Here is a 21698-nt window from a genome sequence, read left to right as displayed (position 1 = left end):
AGGCGAGAAAGACAGAGGGTGGGAGAAAAGAAGGATTGTGAACCCCATTTTATAGCTGGGGACCCGAGACATAGAGGGTATGTCTATACTGCAGTTAAACATCCACAGCTGGCCTGTGTCAGCGGACTTGGGGCTGTAAAATTGTGGTGTAGACATTCCGGTTCAGGCCTGAGCTTTCTGGACCCTCCAGTGAGCTCTGGCTGCAGGTTCCTGCCTGAACCCTGAACACACGACACAGCTGCTGCACTTGCCAGCTGCAGTGCCTGCCAGTGGTGCAACAGGCAGTGCAGCCAGGTGCCACAGCAGACATGCAGAGAGAGACAGAGAGACTAAAGAAAGGGCACACAGGGCAAAGGGCATCTCTGACAGAGCCACAGCTCCAGCTCTACACTCATGCCTCCCTGCCATGCCTGCACAAACAACACAACCCTCCCCCCGCCCGTGTTTGTTGGAAGGAGTCAGTCATCAGGTCAAGAAGAAAAAAAAATCTTCCTCTTCCTATCCATTGGCATTTGCCCCATGACACATGAAGGAAAAGCTGTGGTAAAAACAACAGCCTCTTATACTGAACTTTTAAAAATGATCTAAAAACATAGCTTTCAGCTGTGGGGGATGGCCGGTTAGAGACAGCACTGTGACGGAGAGGGGAAGAAAGAACTCCAGAGTGGAAAATGCCAGCAAATCTCTCTAACATTTATTAGCATTACCAGCCTGATGTAAACCAGAGATTACTTTGAAACATTGTTAGATTTCTGCCGAATGTTTAAAAGAAATTTTCACAGCAATTCCCGTAGAGATTGGAAATGAAATTGCCTGAACGTGGCAGGCTAAGGCGAGCCTTTGCTGCGTCCATAGGGACTGAAACCGGCCATCTGGACTCACTGAAAGCTTCAGAGACAGTGGGGGGGAGGGGGAAGACAGTGAGAGCTGGTTCTGGAGCTGAAATCTGCCAAGCTGATCACAACAGCGATGGTGAGATCTCTAGAGACTGGGGTCCTCTCTTGCCACTGAGTCCTCTCTCCACAGAATGCCACAGCATGGACAGCAGCAGCCGTGCCTCAGACCGAACCAGGAGAGACCACCTCCCAGAGTCTGTTCCCTGTTCTCTTGGGGCCTGATCCACAGCCTGCTGCAGCCCGAGGGAGTCTTTCCCCTTGCTTTGGACGGGCTTGGAATTCAGGCCCTCGGTACAGACTCCACCATCAAGGAAGCCAGTTTGTGACAGCTGGGATGGTTTCATTGAGCAGCCCTTATATAGTTGCTTCCAAGATGGAGTCCCAGCAGAGACTTAACGGAGAGAGGCTCACTACCCTGGAGGTGTGCACAAATACCAGTCCCTGGGCCTAAGCACTGCAGTGAGAATGGCCTGGAAAAATCACCAACCGCAAAGCCTACACACGACAGGGTTAGTTAAAAACGGTGGGCCTGGTTCTGCTCCTATCCATACCAATGCCTGCACTGATGCTAGGGCTGTGTGAAAGCAGCATGAGAGGCAAGAGAATCATGCCCAAGGCTACATCCTTAAATCCTGGATTTCTATAGGCATCACCAGACTGGATCAGACCCGGGGTCCATCTCGCCCGGCAACAGTGGTCAGCACCAGCTGTTTCAGAGAAAGGTGGAAGAAATGCTGCAGTTCTGGGATGTCCCCCAGGCCAAGTTTCCTCCTGAACCCCAAAATTTAGAGGTTGGCTTATGCCCTGAAGCATCTCAGCTTCACAACCCACTTCTGTTGGTTTCAGCCAGATCCTTTAAATGTTCTGGCTAATCCACTACTAAACAACAGCTGAGGATACCGGTCTCTTTAGTATGATTATTGAACACTCTCAGTCAATAGTCAAGAGACAGATCTTATTACAAGGAACGTCAAGGAAGAGTCCTGGAATGAGTATTATTTTAGCAGCCCAGTCCATTGTAATTCTTTACCTTGCTAGCCTTCTGATGTGCATTAGCAAGCCATACTTATTCCATTCCTCTCTGTGCTGCTATAATAGCTCTTTCTTCCCAATTAAAAAATAATCAAGCCAAACACACAACTCATCAGGGTAGCACATTTCAAAAGAAATGCATCCCAAGGAGTCATCTTACATCAAAGGGAAGGCAGATTTAATTTGCAGACGGCCCTAGAACAGATTCCACAAAGGAGAATTCAATGCCAGATATGTTTTAATAAGCTCTTAGGCACAATTAGCTAAAAGTTCCCACCAGTGACAGAGGAATTAAGTAAGTGTGCATGCATCACTTCTCTCCTGCCACCTCACTCCCCATCCTTTGAAAGACAAATCAATTCTTCAAGGCTCACTCCTATTCCTGGCACTCATGGAGAAGCCCTGTTGATGTTTTCCAACATGTTCGTGCTTCAACAAAAGCATAAACGTAGTCCAGGTTCCCCAATCAACTGAAAAGCTGACCGGGGAATCAGCAGATGAAAATAAACACTTACATTGTAATTGCAATATAGCTCTAATGCCCAACACCCACTACATAGAAATGTATCATTGTGTAGCGGACAACAAGCAACAAGGAATAGTCTGTCACACTTCCACAGTAAACGGACAGGATGCTGTCTAGTGATATGGGGTTAGGAATAAGAATCCTGAATTCTATTCCCAGTTCTGCCACTGACTCACTGTGTGATCTTGGGCAAGTCACCTCACCATGCCTCAGTTTCTCCATCTGTAAAAGCTCTGTGGGGCAGGCTGTGATGCTGATAGACCAGGTACCAGCTCTTGCCAAGGTTGTAGGTGTCACCTGAGCACTGACAAATTCAGAGCTGGAAACCAGACCGGCTTACCTGTTTGTTAGTATTGTTCAAGATAGGTGTTATAAAATGCTTGTAAATTGCTGCATGCATTAATCTTACTTGGAATGTCTATATCCCACGCTATAAGGTAAAATGTAAAGTTTGCTTTATAACTGTAAAAATGCCTCCTCTGAACTTGTGAGCCCAGGCAGGAGGAATGGTTCCCCCGCCCTTCAAGAAGGACTATCAAAACTAAGTGGCCCATCATGAAACATCACAATATTAAGACTGGTTGATAGTCCTCTACTACCCATGAAGGTGCAACATGCGAGAAAGCTCATCCCTTCAGCTTGAAATCTGGAAGGAAGGAAGAAAGAAAGATAGCTGGCAAGAAAATTCTTCATTTCTTTGCTGTTTGGGCTCTCACAGGGCTGGAGCTAGGAAACAAAGGCAGAGAGAGACCCCAGGGTCAAGGCATTCAGTGCTGACAGATTTCTCTCTCTCTGTCACATTTTGGAACCATAGTCTGTAACTCATTTGCGTATATATTTTGCCTGCTTTAACCTGTAAATAACTCATTTCTTTTTCCTAGTTATAAATCCTCAGTTTATTACAGAATTGGCCACAAGTGTTGTTTCTGATGTGAGATCTGAGGTTCAAATTGACCTGGAGTAAGTGAGAGGTCTCTTGGGAGTGGGAGCAACCTGAATATTCTGTGATCTTTGGTGTAGGAGACCTGTATTCCTAAATCCAGTTTGCCTGGATGGCAAGATAGACTAGAGTTCCCAAGGGGACTGTCCGTGACTCTAAGGTAAGACTGTCACAGTGCTTCAGGAGTTCACATTTGGTACTGGGTTGGTGAAATCTAATTATAGAACATACCACCAGCCTGGGATATCTGCCCGGCTTTTTGACAGTCTGCCCTGAGGTTGGCAATCATGGTCGTGAACCACTCTAGATAGCATGTTCTATGTTTGTTTAGCAAACCGGGGTCCTGGCTCATGACTAGGGCTCTGAGGTACCATGACAATACAAATAATAAATAAATAATGATGAATCCTCCTTTCAGGTTTGTTATTAAGCTGAATTAATATGCAGAAAGCATTTTGTGATCCTGGCATCAAAGGTGCTGTAAAAGTGCAAACTATTATATGTTCAAAGCTGCACCTATTGAACAATGTCCCTAAATAAAGAGCCAGATAAAGCTAAGAATGGGACAGTTCCATACAGTCTGCTCAGACCTGGGTCGGGTTGCAACTGCAGTTAGATGAAGGGGGTGCAGACATGGAGGGATTATGTTTCATTGCCCCAGGAATGAACGCTCAGTAAGTTCAAGATTCATCCATCGCAAAGTGCAAAGCAAACCCAGCTCACAATGATCCAAGGATCTGTGGAAAAGATAACTTGGACCAGCTGCAACCATCCCAGGCTTGGGTTGCTATGGTGAGCTAAACCCAGAGATCCAAGACACATGTGATTTCGATCACAAACCTTGCACTGAGCAGTGCAATTATGATTGATTCATAACCTCCAGGGTTACAGCACTTCTTCTCAGAGCAAGACTGCCTTTGTAAGCAGCCAGCAATGTGAGCTCCCATTTCCCCCCATGCTATTATCATCATGTATTTATTTCTTGGAGTCTAAAGCATCTCCAGCCTGACAGTGGGCTGTTATTCCGTTCGTTCTATAGCGCCACAGGTGTGCTAAGGTACTATGAAAACAAGAGAACTGGCCATGAATTCTTCAGCTCTTAGGAAACTCCAATTGATACAGAACGTCTCCTCAGCTACACTGGCTACCAGCAGCACATTGCACCTGTCCTCTGCTCTCACTGGCTTCCGAGAGAATTTCAAATCAAGTTCAAGGTCCTTATCTTCAAGGCATTCCATGGCCTGGCTCCATGGTATCTAAAAGATCACCTAAAGCTCCGAGATGAGGACCGAGTTTGAAAACTCCACTCCTCTGGCAGAGGGAAACCCTCAACAATCAGAGTAAAGCTTTGTCTGTGCAGGAAACCGAGCTCTCTCAGGGGCCGGATCTGAAACCATGGCATGAACTCTCTGCCTTCTGCTTCAAGTGCTAGGTCTATTTGTATGACTTTGCCTTCTCTAGCACAAAGACAGAGAAAGTGTATACATTTTAAAAAATGACCTACCCAAAAAAAAAAAAAAAGCACTCCACTGCACACACAGTTCTCCCTCTGTGAGGGGATGAGAGAGAGAATAAACCACATGGAACAGATTTTCATTCTATTGCTTAATGCACAACTGGAAGGTGCTCGGGTGCTTTGGTGATAAGCGTGGTATAAGAATCTGCAGAGAAGAGAAGCGAAGAGAAGAGAAGAGGTTCCCCAACCGAAAGAGCACATAGTCACTCTAAATTACTGGGTATGGGGAAAAACAAAAAGATGAAAGAACAGCCATAGACTTCACTGACTGCCGGCTTCCACAAACAAGCAGAGGCAGGGATGGAAAATGAATGGATCTGAAAGCAGGAAGGGCTTGGCATATTGCTTACAAATGTACAAGACATTAAGGAGAAGAATACCATTCCTAATGAAAGTACAGGGCTGATGGTAGGATCAGTTGAACACATGGATGTTAAGATAACAACTCCTATGAAAAGTGTCATGGGTTCTTTAATGGGATCTTGGGATCAGAAACAAAAGCAGACATTACTTAAAGAATTTTTCAAGAAATGTAGGGATTATCTGAAAACTCAAAATAGCATATATGCATATTATACGTGTGTGTGTGACTTGAATTAAATATTTAAAGGACTCTAGGTCTTTTAACTAATTGTATTGTATTTGTTTTAATTTCTGGTTATTTAAAACTCAATAATATCAATAATACATCAAAATAATGTAATATTTAAAGTAAGATATCTAACTGGAGAAGAAGATGTCCTTTGGTGTCATGGGATCTTTGCTTCAGACTCTGAAATGTACTGTAGCCAAGATTTGCACACGAGTAGTGATTAGAAGCGTCTCCGTTTTGGGGGGATCTAAACTGAACCACCTTACAGGGCCCTGACTCCCAGAAAGTGCTGAGCTCCCACCACCTGAAAATCCAACCCCTTTAAGATGACTTTTTACTCCCTTGGAGCAAAGTTGTTTCTGTTATCAATTTGTTACTTCTTTCTTAAAAATAAGCCATGTTTTGATTTTTGTGGGTGTTCAAATGGTGTGATTTGGGGGATCTGTCACCATATCACTAGCACTCCCTTTTAAAAAGAAAGCATTTGGGGAATAAATATTCTTCCGCCTCCCTCTCCCTCAAACTGACTTTTAGAAACCCCCAATGCTCCAGCCTCATACACACAGAGCCCAAGACCAAATTGCTTTGTACTTCCTGTGTCAGCCATATGATGCATTAGTCAGCTTATGCCAAACAGGTTGAGAATTACCAGGAATCCAGGGGGTGATTTGCCACGATTGAGTTGCCACATACACGCTGTAGGCACAGTTTCTTTACTCAAGTGCATTTCCCATCCATTCTCCACAACTGGTGCCACTGCTCACTATAGCCCAGAGCTGCCAGAACAGACTAGTGATAAGGAAATGTTAGCCAGCCACTGTCTTCTTTTTCTTAGTCCAAATCAAATAAAAGATTTGGAATATAAAAGATAACACAGAGGATATTCCAGGCATGTGTTAAGAGAGCTGTACACCAGCAGGATACCTTTGGAACTGTAGGACAGAAGAGCCATGCAACCCGGTACCTCATCTAGAGTGCACACACTGGAATACATTTGGCAATGACACCTGTTGAGTAGTGAAATGCAAGACAACTGCTGGGACATGAAGACACAAAGGAAAAGTGACAAGGTGCATTCAACCATCAGTTCTGATTTCAATCTAAGCTTGCGGAAGACCCTAGTAGTCAGCTTGCCTCACATCTTTCTGCTAGGTGACAGGAGTTCTCACTTCTCCAGTAAAGTTCATATCCCATCTGGAAGTTGCCTCTAAATCTCCTTTGTGCGCTATGGAGGGGGTCAGAGCAAATGGACATGATGGTCCCTTATGGCCTTGAAATCCTTTTGGTTTCTCTAAGTTCCTCTTGTGGACAAGTTTCTGTTGCATGGATTGTAGCCGGCTAAAGAAGCAGCTACTAAAGGAGACAGCAAGAGGCTTCTGCAAAAGACCACAGGCCAGATTCTTGGCTGCATTGTACTGGTTTTACACCATTTTACTCCACTGAAATCAATGGTGTAATGAGCCAAACGATCATCCCAAGGAAATACCTTTCACAGTTGGCCAAGTCACAGCCAATGTAACTTTTACATTATTACTCAATGCTTATAATCAATAAACAAACACCATCCTGCAGTCCCAGTCATAGTCCTACTACCGTCTTCCCGTCATCTGAGCTAGCTGTTTTCCTAGGCTCTGATTCCTTAGCCTGAGCACTGGTGGCTTCTTTCTGGCCAGAGCTAAAGTACTTGTCTGTTAGCAGCAGCACTTTCATCTCCTCTGTAGATTCCTGCCATGTGAAGCAGTTTAACAAGGATGCAGAGTTTGCAGTATTTCCAGATGCAGGAATAGAGGAGTAAAGTGCTGCTCTCTGGTCTCACGGGTATTGGGGAATCAAATCAGGTTTGAATTCTCACACACGTTGCTCTGTAAATTCTCTTACTGAGTCATGTGCCTGGCATAGCCATATCCATAGAGCGCAGTCAGAAATCCAGACAGAACACTCAGTGTCCCCCATCTCCTTTGTTGTTCCAATTTTGTGCTAGTGAAAGGTGCTGGATTAACAGCTCTCTACACTGAACCCCTCTATTCATCCAGCACAGGATAGCAGTAGTGCAAGCTTCTCTTCCTGTCAGCCACTGCTTGTCAGTGCACCTTGACCCTAACATACAACCACCACCTCTGGGGATACAGCTATTCAGTAGCTGGGTTATGTGTCAAGGGCACTACCACACTCCCTGTTATTTCCAGCAGTGATGGTATTTTTATGTGGACACCAGAAAACACCATAAGCTCATTTAATATAAACCACCAAATACACAACAGACGGTAACAACCATTGCCCTGGAAGGAATTTGAACAGGTGATCTAACAGTGAAAAGATCTCTCTATCTCACTTGTCCTTGACAGTCAGGAAACTTGCCCTTTACCATGATCAGAGACACAACAGCGGATTATACTCAGTGGATTAGATTCTCAGCTGGTATAGATCTTGGACTTCAAATGAGCAACAGTGATTTACACTAGACGAGAATCTGGCCCAACTTCTCCACCAATATGAAAGCAGGTTCCTGACTCTAGTAAAGTCTAGAAATAATATGTTGGCGCACTGAAAATGTGTACAGTACTGCACAGCAATCTGAAATATTTATATCGCCTGGAAATTCTCCTGTTCTGCACTGCAAGCTCCTCTGTATTACACACTATAACCAAGTACATTTAGTATATAGTAACCTCCTTACTGTATGCTATAAGCATGGATGTACTGTATGGCTCATGAACCGCTCCACCCCGCCCCTCCCCCCACACACACACATATTCTTTACTGACACGCACACAATATATTATTGTAGGGAATGAATCATCAGTCTCGTCACTTCAATCCAGCTGAACTGCTGGAATTTATCGGCCAGAAATGGGGGTGTTTAGTCTGAGCTCTCTTCATCCTGAAACTTACCCTCCTAGTGCACCGTCCTGCTCAAATTCTGCCGGTCTCCCAGGCCTTCCAGGAAAAGCAGTTGCTAACACCAGCGCCACAGGGGTTGTTGAGAACTTGACGATGCTGCAGAAAATAAAGTTGAGTTTTCGTCTCAAAAATAAATTCTGTATAATCAAAATAATTTAAAAAACCATCAACTGACAGCTTAAAATGTTCTCTTTGCCGCCGTCTATCAACGTGAAGACTTGTTATTCCAGAGGAAACAGCAGCAAAATGTGTGTAGAGTCGAACGTGTCTACTGCACACCCCAAGCCTTTGCCCCCAGTGAATAATGTGGGGGCAGGTGGAGGGGTTGTTGTTTTTTTCCATTTTGAAATGCTGTCATAGTTGAATGCCACTTTCTTAATATTACCCCATCATCGCAGCTGGGTCGACAATTTCTTTGGGATTTGCAGTCAGACTGGAAACAAACAAAAAACCAGCCCTGCACTGTTTTGTATTTCCAGCTCTAACCTGAGAGCCCAGGCCAGCCCTTGGGAGTTGATGTTCTATTACAAAGTGAGTCTGTTTGGCTGCTTTATTTATACATTATAAGGGTGCAAAGAAAATAGTCTAACAGAGCTCAGCATCTGGGGTTGAGCTGACGTGACATAAAAACAGCCCATTTTTAAAAAGGAGCTGGCAGTTTGGAAAGCAGATTTTGCTTATATTATGGACATTTATGAAATGCTTGAGGTCACTCATGCTTTAGGCTGGACTATAATCCCTTAGTATATTCCACCCTTCAAGCTTTATAATCCTACCTGAGGCTGGGCTGTGACTACTCATCACTCCTAACTGCTTAACCATTTCCTGCCATGCAGGTGTGAAATGATCCACACACAGAGATTGTCAGCAGGGTTTGAACCTGGGACCATCAGCCCAGATCTCTACCGCTTGTGCTTAAGGAGAAACTCCTATAACTGTTTGCAGTAGTAGGTTTTTATGCCACTAGCTCAGGATACCACACTGGAACATAAGAACATAAGAAAGGCCATACTAGGTCAGACCAAAGGTCCATCCGGCCCAGTATCCCATCTACAGACAGTGGCCAATGCCAGGTGCCCCAGACGGAGTGAACCTAACAGGTAACAATCAAGTGATCTCTCTCCTGCCATCCATCTCCATCCTCTGACAAACAGAGGCTAGGGAGAGGACTACCAGTGCAGTGGTGCTCAGGTGACAATGGGTGGGAGCAGCCACGTGACAAGGATCTACCTCTCTTGCTCTACCTCTCTCTGTGTTCTTTTGGCTCCTATTGAAATGATCTACTTGTTTGATTTGCAACCAAAAAGACCATTCATTTTATGGTGAGATGAATCCTAGTGAGGTCCTGATTGCTGTGATAGATTGTTTTACTGTAGTGCTGAACACTGCTATACCATCACATCTGCCTCTCTGAATGCTCTGCTGTCTTCAGCACCCAAATGAGACTCCTTGGGAGTGAGGGTGGGTTCATCCTGGTGTGTTTCGTTCTTTAAGTTTAATGTACATCTAACCATTACTGTAATAGCTGCTTCCACCCTCCACCCCCACCCCATCTGATTGCATTGCCCATGGCTGACTTTGAGATGTTTCACCAGCCTCCAGAAAGAGGTTGATAGCTTCAGTGGGACTCTGCCGTCAGGAAGATTTCAATTCCATTGAGTACGTTTTCTGTCCCACCACTCCTGGCAACAGCACCAACATGGATCTCTAGTCACAAAGGCAGAAGTGCAACCCTAACACATGCTTGGAAAGTGGTGGGCAATATGTGTGCAGTTCTTGTTACTCCCAAACCCAGCAGGAGACATGTATTTGGGCAAATCTATTGGTAAAGAAAAAGGTACAAAACCTGTGCTGAAATGACAGGTAGGGTTGCTGCGCTCAGAGGCAAGGATGGGAGCATATCCCTATACAGGTAGGGCCAGATTGAGGTTTACATGCTACAGGGCCATGCCTAGAGTCTGAGCTACTGGAGTCATGTGATTACATCAGAATGTAAGCTTTCATTTTTAGAAAAATAGGAAGTTTCTAATATTCATGGTTGGGAAGAAAAGCTTAAAAATGTGACTGCGGAGTAATAAATAAAATGAGGCCTCTGAGAGTCTGCAGATAGCCTGAAAAAAAGAGCTTGGAGAGGTATGAACTGCCCCATTCATCTCAATGGGGTGTTAAATCCAACCCCACTGCTCTTTGGGGGGGCTCTGCCAACACCACCCCAGCAGCAGGCAGCGTGCATTGCAGGAGGAGAGTGTGCACCTGGCCCAGCCCATGCATCCAAATAGATACAGCTTGGTTGCTGGGGAAGTGCTAAGGCAGTTCCCTGCTTTCACCCTGGCCTCACCAGGGAAGAGAGGGCCCATGATGCTGCCTTTGCTTCTCTTAGAGGGGAGGGTACCCCCTGCCATCACCACTCTAAATGCAATGGGAGCCATAGAGGAGCTCACGTCACAATGTGCCTGGAATATCACAAGGCTTGGTTAAGGTGCTGTATGTACAACCAAATCCAAACCTTTAAAGTCACTGGAAAGTATCCCACTGACTCCAGTGGAATTTCGATCAAGCCCACAGAGCACATTTGGCTTAACTAGAGCTGTCCATCCACTTCTGCAATCCCTGTGGAATAAGGGAATGTACAGCACGCCCCATTCAAAGCAGGACACTGTGGCTCTGTTTGGAGGATGCATAAGTCTATATGCGAGCCACTAAGTCACTGCTGTTGTTCCCTGGGCCCATTCCTGATGCATCCCTCTTGGTCCTTTGATGCCCTTGGGAGAACATTACACAGTTTGCTGAGGGAGGGGAAATGAGCTAACTTACTGCAAGAGAGTTCTTAGATGAGGTAGCACTTATTTCATCTGCATTACAGCTACTGCATCCTCCCCATTAAGAGGTCATGAATGGTCATATTTGAATCCTGGAGCTGGGACAATTGCCAAGGGAGACTCAAAAAATTCAAGACGGGAACTTATTTCATTTGCAAAACTTGAAAATTTCACGAGCAACTTAAATCTGACACAAAGAGTGGGAAGGAGTGGGTGGAGATGTTAGGAAATGAAGCAGAAACACAGATAAAAGTTTAGCACAAGCTTTTAGAAAGATTCAGAGCAGTTATGGCCATTTACAGAACAGAGAGGGCCTAGAGGTTGACAGCTTAACATTTGGGTTCGTGGATTGTAAGCTCCTTGGGGCAAGGACCCTATCTCTGTGTATAGCACTAGCACAATGAGCTGTGATTGGGGTCTCTCTAGCGAGAAGCCATTCTTTAAAAATATTGGGTGTGCCAGAATAGGAATTCGGGAAACCCGGATTAATTATTTTAGGTCATTAGAGTTGGGCCCATGCTTTGAATGTTATGAAATGTCTGTAATGTGAACTATCTTGTAACTTAGAAAGTGTCATCCGTCATGCTTACAGGGTTCACATTTGGTTTACAATTAAAAAGAATAGGCAGTTTCATGGACAGTTGGAGAAATTAACGATTTTTTTTAAAGAGAAACAGATTATGCTTTTTAAACCTGTATTTCCTCCCCCACACAAAAGCAGACTCTCAGGCTTGGTCTATACTTAAAAGTTAGGTCTATACAGAACATAAGAACGACCATACTGGGTCAGACCAAAGGTCCATCTAGCCCAGTATCCTGTCTTCTGACAGTGGCCAATGCCAGGTGCCCCAGAGGGAATGAACAGAACAGGTAATCATCAAGTGATCTATCTCCTATTGCCCATTCCCAGCATCTCGCAAACAGAGGTGTTAGGTCACATGGAATGATGGGATAAAGCAGAGGGGTGACTTCAGTGAGTACAAAAGTCCATATGCTCGGACTGCCTAATAATATCTACCAGTCAGTACATGGATTTGTATGTTGTGAGATTGAAAAATGACCATAGCTGCTATGTAAAGAGACCCCCCCACCCGACCCGCTTTGGGCAGTTAAATTGAAAAGAATAAAAGCTGGGAAATGTGTGGTCAAAAGCAGTAACACATCTCTGAGATCTGGTTTGCTGAGAATTCTGTTTTAGTAATCATAAACCCCTCAGTTTAAAATCTGCCTAGAAAATCTTGCCCTTGATAGTAGAAGAGTGTGGTACTAGACCAGGTGTTGGCAGGCTGGACTGTGTTATTAAATTGGAATAATTGGTACTGGTTATATCTTTAGAATGAATCTGTCACCCTACTGCTGAAGAAAATTAAAGTGCAAAATCATGTTGGGCTACATGAAAGAAATTAGTGGTGGTGAAACATTCTAATATTAGTTTGGCCAGGAAAATGTGTGCACATGTTCTGTGTATGCTTTTGCAAGTGTAAGGAATTCCTGCTACAGAGAAGCAACTTCTATGCTATGTCAATGGAAAAATGCTTCCATCAACAGATAACATTGTCCAGGGAGGTGGGAAAGCCCCTTCTGTCGGTGCAGGCTGCATGTACACTTCGGGGTTATGCCAGCACAGCTACACCAACAGATCTATGCCGATATAGCCTCCGTAGTGTAGACACAACCTCAGATGCTTGGGGAGGGTGACTAAAAGCAATGAAACAAAAATATGAGATTTCCAACACCAGGTGCAGATCGGGCACTATTGATGGTGCATTTGGATGGGGAGCCCGAAATGACAGACCATGAGACCTCTATGGAGCAAAGGAAGAAGCCCAAATGGAGAAATGGATGGGAACATTGATTTATAGATTCCAAAATTCAAAGGACCATTATGCTCATCTAGTCCGACTCTTGAATAACACAGGCCATTGATCCGCCTCACAATAACTCCTAGAGCAGAGCTTTTAGAAAAACATTCAGTCTTGATTTAAAAATGCTCAGTGATGGAGAATTCACCACAGCCCTTGGTAAACTGTTCCAATGATTCATTATTCTCATTGTTAGAAATTGATGCCTTATTTCCAGTCTGAATTTGTCTAGCTTCAACTCCCAGCCACTGGAGCATGTTAGACCTTTCACTACTAGATTGAAGAGACCATAATTAAAGATTTGTTCCCCATGCAGGTACCTATAGATTGTGATCAAGTCACCCCTTAACCTTCTCTTTGTTAAACTAGATAGATTGAGATCCTTGAGTCTATCACTATAAGGCAGGTTTTCTAATCCTTTGATCATTCTTGTGGCTCTTCTCTGCCCCCCTTTCAATTTATCAACATCCTTCTTGAATTGTGGATACCAGAGCAAGACAGTATTCCAGCAGCGTTCACAACAGTGCTAAATAGAGAGGTAAAAGAACCTCATTTCTCCTGCTCGTTCATCCAAGGATTGCATTAGCCCTTTTGGCCACAGGATCCCAGGATAGGGTGCCCCATCCCATAAGTGCAACCGGTGTTCTGTGTTCCACAGTATACGTTTACATTTAGCTGTATTCAAACACATATTGTTTGTTTGCCCCCAGTTTACCAAGCAATCCAGATTGCTCTGTATCACTGGCCTGTTCTCTTCATTATTCACCATTTCCCCAATCTGTGTGTCATCTGAAAACTTTATCAATGATGATTTTCTTCCAGGTCATAGACAAAAAACATCCTTACAGGACTAGAAACACACCCACTCAGTGATGATTCCTCATTTACAGTTAAAATTTGAGACCTATCAGATAGCCATTTTTTAATCCATTTAATGTGTTCCACATTGATTTTATACTGTTCTAGATTTTTAATCAAAATGTCATGTGATACCCCATCTTACTAAAGTCTAAGTGTATTATATCAGCACTACTACCTACATCAACCAGACTTGTAATCTCATTACAGGAAATGTAGAGACCCAAAGGGAATGAGAAGGTTCTTAGGAGAGAGACCAAAGCTTATTCATTCACTGCTCGTGAAAGAGACAATTGCAAGGGCTGGCTTGTGACTTCGATAACACACACTGGAATGAGAACTCCCTGCATGTCCCTTTGTGTGCTACCCAGACTTTGGGAGCAGGCATGTCGGAACGAGCCGGTATCGTATGCCCACTTATCACATCCCCGGAATGCTCTGGTGAGGGCGGTGTCTTGCTTCTACCACTTCTATTCACTGGCCAGTACAGGGCAACTGGTCGAGGAGTGTTGGGATTTGCTGCTGGTATAAACCATTAGCCCACCCGGAGCAAGGAGGAAGCAGGGGAGAAATTGTACCTAAGGCCTGGTCTACACTGGGGGAGAGGGGGGTCGATCTAAGTTACGCAACTTCAGCTATGTGACTAACGTAGCTGAAGTCAACATACTTAGACCTACTTACTGCGGTGTATTCACTGCGGTAAGTGGACGGCTGACACTCTCCCTTTGACTCCTCCTGCACCTCTCGCCCTGGTGGAGTACCGGAGTCGACGGGAGAGCGCTCAGTGGTCAATTTATCCTGTCTAGATTAGGCGCGATAAATCGACCCCCACTGGATTTGATCGCTGCCCGTCGATCCAGCGGGTAATGTAGACAAGCCCTTAGGGTGGCGTCTGTGAGTCACAGCCCCACTGCTACTTCTGGAGTGATGCAGTTGTGCACCACCACTGGCTCTGAGCTGGGCCTAAAGGCACAATCCAGCCCCAAATTCCAGGCATCTGTTTGCCTGACTGACGTCCCATTTCTCTTCCCATTAGCCTGTGTTCTCTGCATTCGTGTGAACTTTAAGGATGAGCAGTGCACGTGAAAGGGTCTAGGATAAGAGACTAAGATAAATGGACTTTCCTGATCACGATGAGTTGGGACCAGGAGTCTGGAGGTCCTTAAACCTTGCACCGAAGGCAACAAATGATGAATGTACTGTAGTATTTTCCATTTTGTCCTATTTCCCCCCAATTGATTTCCTCTAGCCATGAACACTCTGCTTCAGGAGTGTCATTAATTACAGACAGCTTGGTTTGTAAAACCAGCCCGGGGCATCCGCTACCTGCCATGGTGCCTTCGTGACCTGTTGTCTCTGAAATAACAGGCCTACGCCCATCACGGGTGCTAAGCGCAGGAAAGGGGATTGCCTCTCTCTCCTGTCAGGAGTGAGGTGGAGGGACTAAGTAACAGGACAGTGAGCATGACACTGTTCTCTCTAGTCCACTTAGAGGGGCTCAGGGGGGATCGGGTTGATCGATTGCTACACGCTAGCCCACGTGGTGCTGCTAAATGGAATCAGCACAGCCTCGGTTAATTCAGTTTGCTCAGAGATGTGGACATAATGGGCTTGACATGAAGGACGGCTAGACTGAATCAGGGAAGCGTCAGAATTTCTGCAGTGATCTCCTCCTGCCCACGCTGACACCTCCAGTCTGTAGTCCTGGGACCATTAACAGAAAGGAAATGCTGGGTGGTGGGAGAAAATAGAGAGACTTTTGAATTATCTTCCCAGCCACCAGAGTTCCATATCTCTGCTTCCTTGAAGGTTCCTCGCTTTTATATATGGTCAGGGCTGACGAAATGGGGGCAAAGGAGAATGATTGTACTGGGCCCCTGAGCTCAGGGCCCCCCAAAAATATCTGAAATAGGGTGAAGTGGGAGGGGGCGGGGTCCCAGTGAACAGGACGTAACAAGGCCCCAAATTTCTCTCGGCGGGCATCCAGAAGAAGGCCCTTCTTCTATCTCATAACCCATGAGTAACTTGGTATTATCCCTCATTTGTCATCTAACACTGTCTGAGGAGATACATAACCTCCCTATCACCTCAGCTACTGAATACATCAGATATATTAACAGTTGGGCCTCACAAGCCTCTACAAGGTAGAGAAATATTTTACAGGTGGGAAAACTGAGGCACAGAGAAATTAAGGGCCTGATTTTTTTCAGTTATTTAGGCATCTCATGATGCAGATAGGCACCTAGTGGAATTTATGAGTGCTAGGCCAATGGGAGTGCCTAAATAGGGCCCTAAACAACTTGCCCATAGTCACCCAAAGAATCTAGAGCAGAGCTAAGAATTGGACATAGATCATCTGGAGCCTAGTACAGTATCGTAACCACAAGACTGGTTTGCATGTGTCACGGTCTCTAGAGCTACAGGATTAAAGTATAGAACTGTATAGCACTCCAGTCCAAACAACTGCTAAGTGAAGTAGAGCCAATTGTCTCCATCTAGCCATGTCTGCGGTGGGAACCATAGTGTAGGGAGGGGTTCCTCTACATTCCTTCTTGCCAGCAGCCTGGTTCACAGAAACACCACGCTGTGCCCACACAGAAAGCGCAGCTTCTTTGGGGCTCATTGCTGCCTTTCATCCATAACAAAGTTCGCTTAGAGTGAAGCGCAAGGGGCCAGATCCTTAGCTGGTGTAAATTGATGTCGCTTCAGCAAAAGGAAGGAGCTCTGAGAATTCACAGCAGTTGACGATCTGGCCTCAGTGTCTTCCGGAGATGTGCAGACATGGCAACACATTCTAAGTGCCTGCACCCTACCTGCTATATAGCTGTAATTATTCTTTACATCAGTAGAAGTCTCCTGGCCCCTCTCAGCTACACTGATATTGATTTGGCTTTAAAACAAAGTATTAAAAAATAATCAGAGATGAAATAGCATCTCCTCTTCTGTAGCTGTATATAATGTTCCATCAAATACAAACTCACAGCTGGGTTAGTTTTAATCATGCAAACCTGTGCTAGACTAGAAGGGCTGAGGAACAAAACAGGACATCTGGCTTCTCTTTTACAAGGCTGCAAACACCCAGTTACTTGGCACGGGTTGTCAAAAGCATTTTATGTGATAGATAAATATTTGCAATATAAAACCACAGCTCGAGACCTTAACTTGCTTTATCACCAAAGCCAGGGGATTGAAGTGTTTAATAAAATCTACTTGAGCCCAATGACCTTTACGTGGCTAACAAGACATTCTCTGTTAGGTGGTGCCTAACAGACAACTGGAGACCTTCATTTGTCCCCAAGAACAGACACAGCCTAGGACAATAAGTCCCCAGACTGCCTGGGCCTATGACCATCAATTTTTTTCTGGAAGAGCCACCTCTATGGGTTAGAAAGGAGTTTGGTTCCCAGGCATATTTCCTTTTCATTTTCCCTGCTGAGCCTACCAACGCACCATCAATCTAGGCCAGTTTTAATGATGGAGAACAAGTGCCTACCAGGCAACAAGGCTGAGGTCCCAGCTCTTTTCACAGAGGCCACCGTTCAGTCACTAAATGCAACATTTTTCCACTTGCTGTTTTTCTAGATCAGCTTTGAACTAGTGTGACCTAGCAGGCAAAGGCTGCATAGCCCTGTCCTAATCCCCCAAACTACTCAGTCACCCACACGGCTTTGATTTCTCAGATGCACGTCATGAGTTTCCTGCATACTCGTCAAGTGCCAGGTTATAGGAACGTTGCTGAGGAGGCTAATCCTTCTTAATACCATGGGCTGGCTCCTGCCTCCCTCCCATTGCATAGTGCCTTACATCTCCCATAGCCTCACTAACTTCAGAGTCTGGGCCTATGGATTTCCTGTAGAATCTACATTGATGAATTGCACAGGAACTGCAAGCTGATAGAAGGCTTCTAAATAGAAATTTAGGGATAAAAGAATTAAGAGAAATGGAGAGACTTGCTGACTGTATCAGTCACGTTGGCAGCGGAGCTGTCTGAGGAAAGATGGACCAAGTAGGATGAACTGATGAAAAACAATGGAAGTATCGCTGATGATAGCGGTTATTGATGTTCAGTATTCGGACTGTGGTAGTGTAACGCCGACAGAGCCCGGTCGTCGGCAGGCGGGATTGAATCTGGGACCTCTGGAGCTTAGTGCCGGAGCCTCTACCCCATGAGCTAAAAGCCACCTGGCCCTTAGCTAAGGCTGTAGAGCAAACTCATAATCTCTCTGTAAGTGGTTTCGGTGCCACTAGATGGAACAGACACCACACCCAGGAGGTGCGTGGGGTACAATAGTCCAGTGACGGACCAGGACCCCACAGAACAAAAAGAGGGCCCCTGCTGTTGGGTTCATTTTGATGGCATAAATAGGCCCATATTGTCAAAGGAGTTAACATGTCCCGGTCACTAAACAACACTGAACCATCCAACATGGTGTGGGGTACTGAGTACAGAGACCTCAGCCTGCTTAGGCCCAGGGCAAACACTAGAAAGTTCATACAAAGTTTAGAAATGTACTGATTAAGTTTGGATACATAAGAAATAATAATCAACAAACATGAGACACAAAACATTTTGAAATTATGTTCGTTCCATATAACTAGCTGATCGAAACTCATTGAAGTCCCACTGGTGCACTGAGGGCTGGGTGTTACAATGCTACAATACCTTGGAGGCTCACAAATAAAGGACAGGGTCTCTGGAGCAAATTAGAAACCCCTCAACCTTTCCCCCAGGACTGTCACAGGAGTCCATACCCCATCTGATTCCCTCCAAAGTCTTTTTTTAAAGGCCTCAAAGAGGGTGGGATAGGCAGGATATCCCATCCAATCATTTTTTTTTTCAAACAAATGAGGCCTAGTTTCTAGTCTCGTTCTCCTCTTGATACCAGAATTGATCAACAGACTGGATAAGTTCAAACACAAGTCTCTCTCCCTTTTGTAGATCTCCTCAGCAACATTTGTTACAGGTGATTGGAACATGTCTAAACTTTCACCCACTTTCCAACAGTTCAGCTCACAACTGAAGTAGGCCTGGTAGGCCTGATTGTTAATATAATATCGCCCCAAGAAGCTTAGAAATCTAAGACAAGAGACAATAGTTGGAGACAGACCTTCATCCAAAAGTGAGCAGAACATTTTTTTCAAGTTTGAAAAAGTTTGGTTAGAGTTTTTTCTAAATTGTTTTTCCATTGCTTCCCACTCCTATATTTACAGAACCGGAAGCTCTGCATTCAATAAATGTCACATAGAAATAACTTATCATGATGATTTATACAGCATCTGTCACAGTTTCCTGTTAATTTTTAACATGAAAAATAGGAAAGAGCTTATTATTAACTATTAATAGGCACCCTTATCATAAACCAGGACACCATTGTGCTAAGGCCCGCCCCTCACACACAAACACACACACACACACCCCGGAACTCTTTTTAACTGTTGTTGGCCTTTACAACAACCCATGGCAGGGAATTCCACAGGCCAACTGTATGTTGTCTGAGAAAATGCATCCTAATATTGGCAAAGAGTTCTGTGGCACCTTATAGACTAACAAACGTATTGGAGCATGAGCTTTCGTGGGATGCATCCGACGAAGTGGGTATTCACCCACGAAAGCTCATGCTCCAATACGTTTGTTAGTCTGTAAGGTGCCACAGAACTCTTTGCCGCTTTTACAGATCCAGACTAACACGGCTACCCCTCTGATACTTGACATCCTAATAATGGGTTTCAGTCTGGTCCTTTCAAAACAGAACACACATGTTAGAACTGGTCCAAGTTCTGAATTTTGGTCAGATCCAAGAGCTCGCCATTTGTGTATGAAGACACAGGAAGACGTCTAGTAAGGCAGAAATCTTTTATGAAAAGGACATTAAGAGAAGGGTTCTGGAGCAGCAGATTGTAAAAAGAAAAGAAATCCCATTAAGTTTCAGGATTTTTAGTATTATAGCAATTTTAAAAAGCAATTGACCACTTGTAAGTTAAAAAAAACATTAAATTGATCATTTAAAGAAAGAATACACTCAAGGTAATATTGCCACACACACACACACCAGGTTTGGGCAGAGGGAGATTATTAATTTTCATGATTCTTCATGCCACAAGACAGGTAAGTAATAGTTCAAGTCATGTATGATGGAATCTAATGCTGTGGTATAATTTTTTCCCCATCGATTGGATCCCAGCTTATCGGGTGTGATTTATAGGAATAACTAGGAATGGGAACTTGATGCAGTACTGCAAAAGCCAGTTAAGTTTATGTGCCATACCGGTGTTCAGAGTTAATAGATTTTAAATTACAGTCTATATAGCACTTCTGCTGATGCACGCTTTCCCTTGAGGCACTGAACAGAAGAGGTGGTACCAGAAGGTTAGGGAGCTCAGCTGGAAATCTTCTCCTGGCTTCCATTTGGATTGCTCGGAAATGTGGGAAGGAAAACGTAATTGTTACCTTTGATCATAGAGAAAAAAGGCCAGATCCCCCTCTGGTGTAAACCACTGTTGATTAGTTGAAATCAATGAAGCCATGCTGATTTACTCCACTGGATGATCTGGCCCAACAATATGAAGTAGGAGAGGTTCATATTCTCTTTCCTTGCTGCAGAGATAAGATGGAGCACCATGTTCTCTGCCTACCAGGACAACTGGACAACCTGGAGTTGAAAATTCAAGGCATTCGTATTTTGCAGATAGCTACTTTCCTCTGGACTAGAGCTGCTGCTTCCTTCATGTCTTTCTGCTGTGGTGGGTTTGGTCTGCAAAACACATTCAGGTCCTCTGTTTTAGAGATGGCCAGGGGATCTGAGGTGTCCATTCCCTCCTTCCAGTGTGCATACGGACCAAGGGAAACATTGACATGAGCTCTCTGCCAAGGAACATACATGGGGCGCTCTTGAATCCTGAGGGACTGAAGTCAGAAGGTGGCTGAGAGGACACCGAGCCACTCAAGAAAAGGATTGCGGTGATCCAACAATAGGGCGTTCTATAGAATTCTTAGCCATCTCTCCACCTGGAGGAAGCATAGTTCAACGGTTAAAGCACAAAGCTAGGCAGTAGCAGGGTCAGGGCTCCCTTCCCGGCTCTGCCACTGACTTAGGTGAATCACTTGTCCTCTCTTTGCCTTAGTTTCCCTTATACATAAAACAGGAATAATCCTGACCTTCCCATGGAGGGGGGACCGCGTGTCAACCTATTTATGTCAGAAAAGCTGGGATCCTCAGCCGGAAGGCACTAGATAAGGGGAAAGTATTTTTATTGCTATTAAGTGTGACCTAGAGGTGACCTCCCTGGGAGTTGGCATATGTCCTTTCGAGCAGATCATTACAGCAAGGTCAGCCTGGCTTGGAAAAGCTTTGTTAATTTTAGTGATCCCATCTGGAGATCAGCAGAGTGGCCTTATATTCCGCAGATTAAACAAGCGGCCACATGGCTAATATATGGCTTCTTTGTAAGGAGCTAGGAGGGAGGATAGTGCCTGGGCAGGATTTCTCTGTACTGTCAAGCAGCATGTTTAAAGTCTCTAGTTTTTGTGGTGGGTGGATAAAAACGGACTAATGGGAATGCAGAGAAGGGAAGACCAAAGCCAATGCATCTTCCGTTACTATCCTCTAAATGTCTTCCATACGTGTAGTCCCTTTCACCAGGAAGCTGTGCAGTGTGCATACAGCATCTCTGAAACACAGCCACCTTTATTATTATGTAATACTTGTATGGCAGTTGGGTGGGTCTTTCAGCTCCAGTTAAGGCCCAGGACCCCACT

The 21698-nt window shown here is 44.7% G+C and overlaps 1 protein-coding gene across 11 annotated transcripts in view; it reads right to left on the bottom strand.

Moving 5' to 3' along the window:
• The window catches only part of LOC120375811, a 371245-nt gene that overhangs the window by 331130 nt on the left and 18417 nt on the right, over positions 1 to 21698 (bottom strand). For 6 of the 11 annotated variants that reach the window (XR_005586801.1, XR_005586799.1, XR_005586800.1 and 3 more), the window contains exon 3: positions 8395 to 8499. The gene's annotated coding sequence lies outside the window, so the exon portion shown is untranslated. Of the gene's footprint in view, positions 1 to 8394; positions 8500 to 19792; positions 20949 to 21698 lie in introns of those variants that run through there. The other 5 variants (XR_005586797.1, XR_005586798.1, XR_005586794.1 and 2 more) reach the window with 3 other exon arrangements.

The sequence above is a fragment of the Mauremys reevesii genome, linkage group 12, assembly GCF_016161935.1.
Source record: "Mauremys reevesii isolate NIE-2019 linkage group 12, ASM1616193v1, whole genome shotgun sequence".
Lineage (NCBI taxonomy): Eukaryota > Metazoa > Chordata > Testudines > Geoemydidae > Mauremys > Mauremys reevesii.
Note: the sequence above shows the minus strand (reverse complement) of the source record. Positions and strands in the feature narration are given on the sequence as shown.